Source organism: Triticum dicoccoides, chromosome 6B (genome assembly GCF_002162155.2).
Source record: "Triticum dicoccoides isolate Atlit2015 ecotype Zavitan chromosome 6B, WEW_v2.0, whole genome shotgun sequence".
NCBI lineage: Eukaryota > Viridiplantae > Streptophyta > Magnoliopsida > Poales > Poaceae > Triticum > Triticum dicoccoides.
The window spans coordinates 48860278-48871575 of NC_041391.1; positions in this window are offsets into that span (position 1 = coordinate 48860278).

The window sequence follows — 11298 nt, forward strand, 5'->3', positions numbered from 1 at the left end:
GGCGAGAGACTGGTCGCTGTTCGAGAGGTTTTTTCGGGTCCTTAAAGACTCACGCCGCTTCGAGCGAAGTTCCGGATAATGTCCGACGAAGGCGTGGATAGCACCCCGGATTCGGTCTTCCGAATACCAGGGGCTTCGCCGAAATTTAAAATTATAGAATTCTATGGCTAAGTGAGAGTGTTCAAGCATTATAAGTCCGGTTGCCTTGTTCGTTGTGTTGAGCGCCTCCCTAGATGGACCCAACAATGGGAACAAGAGTGCTCAAGTTTATCCCGAACACCCCAGCACTCGCGGCTCGGGGGCTGAAGCCAACGACTTGCCATCTCTCAGATTTTATAGACGGCCGCACAGAAGGTAATATTTTAAATTAAACAAGCGTTGCTCAAGGCGCATATGAACGAAGTTTTCAGCGCACAGGATAATACATAGCGAGTTTACTCAAAGATTACATTTCTGGGGCACTCATCCGCAATATCGCGGGCTCCCTTCAGGACAGTTTTATAATACATCTCGGGCGTGCGATACTCCTTGCCCGGTGGCGGTGGGTCCGTGAGAAGCTTCTCCGCATCCAACCTGCCCCAATACACCTTCGTGCGGGCAAGGGCCCGACGAGCACCTTCAATACAGGCGGAGCGCTTGATGACCTCCACCCAGGGGCACGCATCCACCAGCCACCGCACGAGGCCGAACTAGCTCCCGGGCATGGCCTGTCCAGGCCACAGCCGGATTATAAGGCCCTTCATGGCCTCCTCAGCTACCTTGTGGAGTTCGACCAGCTGTTTCAGCTGGTCGCTTGGGGGCACCGGATGGCCGGCCTCAGCGTACTGAGACCAGAAGACCTTCTCCATCGAGCTCCCCTCCTCGCCACATAGAATGCGGCGGCATCGGACACACTACACGGCAGATCTGCAAATGCCCCTGGAGAGCTCCGAATGCGGGTAAGTGTCAGGTAGTTTACATTAACATGCTTGCTTTACATGAAAAATGCCTTACCCGCCGCTATCTTCTTTACATCTTCAACCTCCTGAAGGGCCTTACGGGCCTCGGCCTTGGCGGAGTTGGCACTTTCGAGAGCCGAGGCAAGCTCGGACTCTCGAGTCTTGGAGTCACGCTCCAAACTCTCATGCTTCTCCATGAGAGTCTGGAGCTCTTGCCGTACTTCCGCCACCCGTGCCTCCTGCTTTTCTCGCTCTGCCCGTTCCGCGGCCGCACTGCGTTCGGCCGCGGACACAGCCTCCTTCAGGGCTGCCACCTCGTTCGTGGCCCCTGCAATACCCATATTATCCTTGTTAATTTTATTGCAACCAAAATCCTTTTCTGTAAGGTAATTATTCAAAGCGGTGTTACTCACCTTCTTTGTCCTCGAGCTGCTTCTTGGCATGGCCGAGCTCTTGCTCGGACCGCTCGAGATCCTGCTTCAACGCACCAATCTCCGCAGTCAGTGCGGCAGAGGTCAGCAGCACAGCCTGCAAACCCATATTGACATATTTTAAGCAACCATGCGTATATCTTATTAGATCCTCATTCCGGCTTTTATTTCCGAACACCGAACTAAGCATCAGGGGCTACTGTCTATGCGGTACTATATTACATAACTTTAAACTTCTTACCTCAAAGCCTGTTAGAAGGCTGCTGCAGGCTTCGGTCAGCCCGCTCTTGGCAAGCTGAACCTTCTGAATCACCGCACTCATGATAGTGCGGTGTTCTTCCTCGATGGAAGCGCCTTTAAGCGCCTCCAACAAGCTGTCCAGCGCCTCCGGTTGGACGGAGGCCGCCGGTGTCACAGTCTTGCCCTTCTTTCGAAGGGGCCACCTGCCGGACTCTGGAACCACTGCGGGTTCCGATGTAGAGTCCGGCGCAAAGTCCGGGAGGCTGCCTGACGGCGCCTCCGGAGCCTCCTCCTGATGGGTCCCTCTCTGGGATCCCACCTCGGCGTCCTCGTCGGTGCGGGGGGTAGAGGCAGTCGGAAGTGAATCTACATCCGACGGGGCCAACGACCCGCTCGATGAAGCGGGGAGATCATCATCGGCCGGACTATGGACAGAATGCGGCATTAGTAGGACACTAGGTGACACGAAAGAAATTGCATATCAGGGATCCGGATACTTACGATCTCGCCGGACGCCTGGCCCTTGAAGGCCACTCCTCTTCGCCAACGATGGTGTTGGCAAAACTGTCCGGGGGAATAGTTCTCCCCCTCTTGGACCCTTCGGCCTCCCCTATTGGGGAAGCCTTCCTCTTCTTCTCCCCCTCCTCCGGGAGAGAGTCTTCTTCCTCCTCCTCGTCTTCGGGGGAGGAGTCCGCCTCATCGTCGGACGCCTGATTGCGGGAACTCTTTTGAGTCCCCGCGGCCACCATCTTGGCCTTCTTCTCCGGCACCACGTGCGGTGCCGGAACCAGCAGCCCCGCTAGACAGGTGTCCACTGGATCTTCTGGCATGGGAGCCGGACAGATAAGCTGCTCGGCCTTCTCCATCCATTCCTGCCAAAGGAAAAGAGAGATTGAAACCCTCTTAGAATCAATCTATTTACCACAAGTGTCCCGTAAAGGGGTTGAATCACTTACCTCGTCAGCCGGATGCTGCGAGCAAAATCCGCGATCTTCCGTCGCGGATGCGGGGGCTTCGGCGCCCTTAAACAGCACCCTCCAGGCACCTTCATATGTCGTATCGAAGAGCCCGCTTAGCGCCTGGTGCTGTTCCAGATTGAACTCCCACAGATTGAATGCCCGTTCTTGGCATGGGAGAATCCGGCGGATGAGCATGGCTTGGACCACGTCGACGAGCCTGAGCTTATTGCTCACCAGCTTCTGGATGCAGGCTCGGAGTCCCGTCAGCTCCTTCGGATTGCCGCACAGTAGGCCCTTCTCTTTCCAGGAGGTGAGCTACATGGGGATGCTAGATCTAAACTCGAGGGCCGCCACCCATGTGGGCTCGTGCGGCTCGGTGATGTAGAACCACCCCGATTGCCACCCCTTGACGGAGTCCACGAAGGCCCCTTCGAGCCAAAGGATATTGGGTAATTACCCAACATGGCGCCTCCGCATTCCGCTTGCGTGCCCTTCACAACTTTCGGCTTGACGTTGAAGGTCTTGAGCCACAGGCCGAAGTGGGGCCGAATGCAGAGGAAGGCCTCGCACACGACGATAGACGCCGAGATGTTGAGGATGAAATTCGGCGCCAGATCGTGGAAATCCAGGCCGTAGTAAAACATGAGCCCCCGTACGAATGGGTGGAGTGGAAAGCCCAGTCCGCGGAGGAAGTGGGGAAGAAAGATGACCCTCTCATGGGGCCCTGGGGTAGGGATGAGCTGCCCCTTGTCGGGCAGCCGATGCGCGATATCGCCGGAGAGGTATCCGGCGCTGCGTAGCTTGGTGATGTGCTCCTCCTTGACGGTGGACACCAACCATTTGCCTCCCGCTCCGGACATATTCGGAGAAGGTCGAGGCGAGATGCGCGAGCTTGGGCATTGGAGCTTGAGTGCGCGGAGATGGATAAGCAAAGGAGGAAGAAGGCGTAGGTGAAAAGGTAAATCCTTATCCCTTATATATAGGCGGACGAAGACTATGCGTCCCCCGCCAGCCTGGTAAAACTCGCTTATCTCCCAAGCGCCACCATCAATGGCGCGGTTGGGTTACCCACGTCCGTATTGATGAGAATCCCGGAATAAGGGGAACACGATCTCTGCTTCGACAAGACGTGCCAAGGAAACCGCTTCGCTAAACGTGCTGAGGTGGTATAATAAAAAAAACGATTCAAGTAAAAGCCTGGTAGCGGTGTGATGTCATGCCGCATAATACGTCAGCAGATTGGACTTGTGTACATTTTATTCTCTCTACGGAGGAATGTGGAATTTATTTTGCAGAGCCGGACACTATCCTGGTGTTCATGATCTTCTCTGGATTATTCAAGGGAGGAACCCGCCTTGCAATGGCGAACATTATGCGCGCCGGACTTATCGTCATTGAAGCCTGGTTCAGGGGCTACTGAGGGAGTCCTGGACTAGGGGGTGTCCGAACAGCCGGACTATCATCGTCCGCAGGACTCCAAGACTACAAAGATACAAGATTGAAGACTCCGTCCCGTGTCCAGATGGGACTTTCCTTGGTGTGGAAGGCAAGCTTGGCGATACGGATATGTAGATCTCCTACCGTTGTAACCGACTCTGTGTAACCCTAGCCTCCTTTGGTGTCTATATAAACCGGAGGGCTTTAGTCCGTAGGACAACATACATTACAACAATCATACCATAGGCTAGCTTTAGGGTTTAGCCTCCTTGATCTCGTGGTAGATCTACTCTTGTACTACCCATATCATCAATATTAATCAAGCAGGACGTAGGGTTTTACCTCCATCAAGAGGGCCCGAACCTGGGTAAAACATCGTGTCCCTTGTCTCCTATTACCATCCGCCTAGACGCACAGTTCGGGACCCCCTACCCGAGATCCGCTGGTTTTGACACCGACAGTGCCCATCGGGCCCTTGCCCGTGCTAAGGTGCACTGGGGCAGGATGGATGCTGAGAAGCTTGTGACGGACGCGCCACCGCCAGGCAAGGAGTATCGCACGCCCGAGATGTATTATAAGGGTGTCCTAAAGGGTGCCCCCATTATTGCGGGTGAGTGCTCCAAAGATGTAATTTTTGAGTAGACTCTCATTTTGTTATCCTGTGCGCTGAAAACTTCGTTCATATGCGCTAAGCAACACTTGTTAATTTAAAATATTACCTTCTGTGTGGCCGTTTATCAAATCTGAGAGATGGCAAGTCGTTGGCTTCGGCCCCCATGCCACGAGTGCTGGGGTGTTCGGGATAAACTTGAGCGCTATTGTTCCCATTTTTGGGTCCATCTAGGGAGGCGCTCAACACAACGAACGAGGCAACCGGACTTATAATGCTTGAACACTCTCACTTAGCCATAGAATTCTACAATTTTAAATTTCGGCGAAGCCCCTAGTGTTCGGAAGGCCGAATTCGGGGCACTATCCACGCATGGGCCGGACAAAGCCAGTTCCTCGCTCTAAGCGGCATAAGTGTTTAGGGAGTCGAAAAAACCTCTCGAACAGCGACCGGCTCTCGCCTCATCATGAAAGTCAGTTTTAGCTTTCTCCACTGAGGTGCTCGCCCAGCTCAACTGGGGCACAATCGCAGTGGTTCTCCCAGCGCTACCTTAGCCGATATAATGGAATGTAAGGTACCAAAACATGGGAGCCGGGCAAACCCAACTATTGACCCAAGACATGATTCGGAGCCGATGCATATAATGCTATAAGTTCGGGGTGCCGCACTTGTGAAAGTGTTCAGACTTATCACACCATAATATGGGGAACTTAAGCCCCTGGTGTATTTAGCCGTACCAGTGTACGAATGCAACATGTCATAAATGAACATATGTATAAGAAAGGAATGCAGTGGTAGGCAAAAAGCGATGCATCCTTTATTCAAAAAATATTGTCATGAATGCAGAACGATACAAATAGTGTGATAAGCAAGGGGTGGAACTATTTAGCATGTCCCCCTCCAGGGGTAGGCTGCGGAATGGTGTATAAAATAGGTATAATGCTCGTAATGGAGACCACCTGGATACTCGTCGTAGCTTTTCTCCTTCCCTGGCTGTTGCATCGTGAGTTCGGCAGGTCTACTGCCGGACAGGGCCTCTGGTAAACGGAGTCCTGAGGATAAGAAGAAAAAAAAGGAAAGAAAAAGGATGACACACTTGGGAGCCCCTGGTGTGGTTGAGCCGCACTCTGGGCCTGCTGTGGTCGTGCCCCTCCCCCTATGCCCATGGTATCTCCAGAGCATAGTGATGTACGCGAAGTACTGGTCTTGCAATTTTGCGAGGGCTGGGGTTGGGGCCGCATTGCTACGCGTGCTCGAAACATGTCAGGTGGTTTTGTTGTAGGTTACTCCGGGCGCGCTTGGCGGTGTCCGGTCGCTTAACGGCCGGACTCGAGAATTGCCTTAAGAGGCTGCTCTGCACTTCTGTCGCGAGAGCCGCTGTATGCTCCTCCATTCGGAGAGAGCGTTCAGTGTTTCAGTTGACTGTGATGACTCCTCGAGGGCCTGGCATCTTGAGCTTGAGGTATGCATAGTGCGGCACCGCATTGAACTTTGCAAACGCGGTTCGTCCGAGCAGTGCAAAATAGCCGCTGCGGAACGGAACTATGTCGAAGATTAACGCCTCGCTTCGGAAGTTATCCGGGGATCCGAAGACCACTTCCAGTGTAACTGAGGCTGTACAATTGGCCTCTACACCTGGTATGACGCCTTTGAAGGTCGTCTTTGTGGGTTTAATCCGTGAGGGGTCTATGCCCATCTTGCGCACTGTATCCTGATAAAGCAGGTTTAGGCTGCTGCCGCCGTCCATTAGGACTCTAGTGAGGTGAAATCCGTCGATGATTGGGTCTAGAACCAATGCGGCGAATCCTCCATGGCGGATGCTGGTGGGGTGGTCCCTTCGATCAAAAGTGATCGGGCAGGAGGACCATGGATTGAACTTTTGGGGCAACTGGCTCCATCGCGTATACGTCCCTAAGTGCATGCTTCCGCTCCCTTTTGGGTATGTGGGTTGCGTATATCATGTTCACTGTCCACACTTGTGGGGGGAAACCCTTCTGTCCTCTATTGTTCGGCGGCCGGGTCTCTTCCTCGTCATCGCTATGCAGCCCCTTGTCATTGTTTTCGGCAATTAACTTGCCTGCCTGCTTGAATACCCAAGAATCCATGTTGGTGTGATTAGCTGGCTTTTCGGGGGTGCCGTGTATCTGGCACGAGCGGTCGAGTATTTGGTCCAGATTGGACGGACCCGGAGTAGTTCTTTTGAATGGCTTTTTTCGCTGACCGGGTTTGGAGCCTCTGAATCCGGCGTTGACTGCCGTATCTTCAGTATGACGCGACCTGCCATTGCTGTCCTTAGTATCCGGACTGCCAGAATTTTTGTTGAGGTTGTTACTGCGGGCTAGCCAGCTGTCCTCTCCTGCACAAAAGCGGGTCATGAGTGATGTGAGGGCTGCCATGGATTTCGGCTTTTCCTGTCCTAGGTGCCGGGCAAGCCACTCGTCGCGGATGTTGTGTTTGAAGGCTGCAAGGGCCTCTGCATCCGGACAGTCGATGATTTGATTTTTCTTGGTTAAGAACCGTGTCCAGAATTGTCTGGCCGATTCGTCTGGCTGCTGAATGATGTGGCTTAGGTCATCGGCGTCTGGTGGTCGCACATATGTGCCCTGGAAGTAATCAAGGAATGCGGCCTCTAGGTCCTCCCAACACCCAATTGATTCTGCTGGCAAGCTGTTAAGCCGATACCGAGCTGGTCCTTTAAGCTTGAGTGGGAGGTATTTGATGGTGTGAAGATCATCACCGCGGGCCATGTGGATATGAAGGAGATAGTCTTTGATCCAAACCGCGGGGCCTGTTGTGCCATCGTAGGATTCAATGTTCACGGGTTTGAACCCTTCGGGGATTTGATGATCCATTACTTCATCTGTGAAGCATAGTGGGTGTGCGGCGCCTCTGTATTGGGCTATATTGCGACGTAGCTCAAGCGAGCTTTGTCTACTGTGTTCGGCCCAGCTGGAATTGATGTATCCGGCGCGATGGTTGTCGTCGCGTATCGTGGGACGCCCACGCGATCTGTAGATCGATCTTGATTGTCTTGCCTTATCATACAACATGTCTCGCAAGTCAGGCGCCTTCCCCCGTGGCTTTGTACTTTTCGAGCGATGCCACGGTGCGGCTTTAGTGGAGGGCCTTGAGGCCTCTCTGTCGCGGCCACGGGGTGGCCGGTTGGCCGTATTGTGCGCTGGTGATGTAGGTTTATATGCTTCTTCCTCTAATCGGGGCAGCAGCTTGCGTTTGGGGTAGCTTTTGGAGGGCGTTCGAGCTCGTACTCTTCGGCCGCAAGGACTTCAGTCCATCTGTCGGCTAGCAAATCTTGGTCAGCTCTAAGTTGTTGCTGCTTTTTCTTGAGGCTGCTTGTCGTGGCCATAAGCTTGCGTTTAAAATGCTCTTGTTCGACGGGATCCTCAGGCACGACGAATTCGTCGTCATCGAGGCTTGCCTCGTCTCTGGAGGGAGGCATGTAATTATTGTCCTCTACCTCTTTGTCTGCTGCTCTCTCATGAGGGCTGGCTTCTCCATCCTCCTGTGCTGAATCTTGCTGGAGGGGGTTGTCTTCGGCACTGTTCGGGGTGTTATTGTCTCCGGTGCCGGAATCTCCATTCTTGTTGTGGCGGGATTTTGAACGGCGCCGCTGACGCCGGCGCTTGGGCTGTTTTTTGGAGGGGTCTTCCTCCATTGTTTCATCGCCATTCCCATCCTTTGGGATGTCCACCATGTATATGTCGTATGACGAGGTGGCTTTCCAGTGCCCCGTAGGTGCTGGTTCTTGGTCGTCTCCGGCATCGTCGTCCATACCGTCGATGTCTTCGGAGTCGAAGTCTAGCATGTCGGTTAGGTCGTCGACAGTGGCTACAAAGTGGGTGGTGGGTGGGCTTTGAATTTCTTCATTGTTCGCATCCCAACCGTCCTGACCGTGGTCCGGCCATGGCTCTCCTGATAACGAGAGATACTTTAGCGAATTTAGGATGTCGCCAAAAGGCGAGTGCTGAAAGATGTCCGCAGCGGTGAACTCCATGATCGGCGCCCAATCGGATTCGATTGGTAGGGGTGCCGGAGGTTCGGAGTCCGGCGAGGAATCCGGCACCTCAGAGTCACGAGCTTCACAAGGGACAGGGTCGGTATTCGGCTCCATCACCGTAGGGGTAGCAGCCCCCGAGGCAGTGGCTAGCCACCCATCCTCGATCGGCGCAGTCGGCTCCGAGTCGAGGGTCGGAGCGGACTCTTGTGTGGCCTCCAGGGCATTGTCCGGTAGCAGAGCTAAATCATGCTTGTCGGTGTCAAAACCGGCGGATCTCAGGTAGGGGGTCCCGAACTATGCGTCTAGGCGGATGGTAACAGGAGACGAGGGACACGATGTTTTACCCAGGTTCGGGCCCTCTTGATGGAGGTAAAACCCTACGTCCTGCTTGATTAATATTGATGATATGGGTAGTACAAGAGTGGATCTACCACGAGATCAAGGAGGCTAAACCCTAGAAGCTAGCCTATGGTATGATTGTTGTAATGGAGGTTATGTCCTACGGACTAAAGCCCTCCGGTTTATATAGACACCGGAGAGGGCTAGGGCTACACAGAGTCGGTTACAATGGTAGGAGATCTACATATCCGTATCGCCAAGCTTGCCTTCCACGCCAAGGAAAGTCCCATCCGGACATGGGACGGAGTCTTCAATCTTGTATCTTCGTAGTCTTGGAGTCCGGCGGACGATGATAGTCCGGCTGTCTGGACACCCCCTAGTCCAGGACTCCCTCAGTAGCCCATGAACCTGGCTTCAATGACTATGAGTCCGGCGCGCATAATGTTCGGCATTGCAAGGTGGGTTCCTCCCTTAAATAATCCAGAGAAGATCATGAACACCAGGATAGTGTCCGGCTCTGCAAAATAAATTCCACATTCCACCGTAGAGAGAATAAAATGTACACAAGCTCAGTCTGCTGATGTATTTTATGGCATGACGTCACACCACTACCAAGCCTTTACTTGAATCGTTTTTTATTATACCGCCTCAGTGCGTTTAGCGAAGCAGTTTCCTTGGCACGTCTTGTCGAAGCAGAGATCGTGTTCCCCTTATTCCGGGATTCTCATCAATACGGGCATGGGTAACCCAACCGCGCCCGTCGCCACGCCTCCTCTATCGAAGGCGAATCCCGAACGGTCACAGAGACGGCTCTTGGTATTCCCCCTCTTTATAACAGGACCAAGGCTCGTTTCTTTTCTTCCATCTTCCATCGAATCCTCTCCTTGCTCCAAGTTCCAACACCTAGAGCCCCAGATTCGAGTGCTTCGGACCTTCAACAATGTCCGGCTTCGACCTTCAGGGCCGGTGGATGCCCTCCTCCGTCACGGAGGAGGACGTGCTAAAGCTGCGTGAGGCCAAGTACCTGTCTTACGAGATTTTGCACAGGTTACCCGCCCAAGGGCAGGCCATACCCACTCCCGAGCCCGGTGAGTACATCGTCTTCGTATCCCACCTCCGTTGGGGTTTAGGCTTCTCGACGGATCCCTTCGTGAGAGGGCTCATGTTCTACTACGGGCTGGATTTTCATGACTTGGCTCCGGAGTCCATCCTCCATATTTCCGCATTTATTATCGTCTGCGAATCATTCCTCCGCGTCGCCCCCCACTTCGGCCTGTGGCTGAAGACCTTCAATGTAAAGCCGAAGATGATTGGGGGGCGTCAAGCAGAGTGCGGCGGGGCGGTCATAAGCAGGAGGACCGATGCCCCATGGCCCGAGGGCTCCTTCCAAGAGGAGCTCGGCTTGTGGCAGCAGGAGTGGTTCTATATCACCGCTCCGAAGGGCAGCAGGCAAAAGCCGCCGCCTTCATTCCGCCCGGGACCTCCACGACGGTTAATGTCGTGGGTCAACCAAGGGCTCAATTGGGGGCCGTCAAAAGACGTGCCCCTATTGCAGGGCCGGATTCGAGACCTCCAAGCGAGGGAGATCGATCTGGTCGTGGTGATGCAGGTCATGCTAATCAGGCGTCTTCTACCCTGCAAACGTTGTCCTCTCCGATTATGGGAGTTCAATCCGGAGGGACCACGGATTCTCCAACACTTCATGGGTACGACACCCGTGGAGATGTACAAGTTGTTCTTCGGTGTCACACCCTAGTTAGCCATGCATTAGAGTGTTGCATCATGTTTACTCTTTCATCAAAAACCTGAAATGGGGATGAAAGAACCCCCAGTCCCCTCTGAAACCAATTAGGGTTTACTAAAAACTTTTTCAATGAACCTGAAATGCCCTTCTAAAATGCCCATCATTTTTGTCTTGGTTCAGAACCTCTGCCAAAGTGATGCACATTTTCCTAGGCCATCTTAGGGTTTTTGAATTAAATCATAAATATTTGAATTTGGGCATTTAAAATTATATAAAATATTTAAATGCTCAAATATCTCCAAACTAAAATGTTTCATGTTGGAAATAATCCAACTATGGACCAGGAGTAGTTTGGTGATTTTAGGAGTTGCCTAAGTATTTTATTTAATTCAAAAAAGTTGCAGAAGTATTAAAAAAAACAGAAAACAGAAAGAAATGGAAAAACTTACCTGACGCCTGCTCCCGGCCCACCTGCCGGCCCAGCCCAGCGCCGCTCCAGCGAGCTGCTTGCCGGCCAGGCAGGCAGGCAGGTGCCCGACGGCGACCGCAGCGCGCGCCACGCACCTGCTCGCCGCCTCGCCGCTC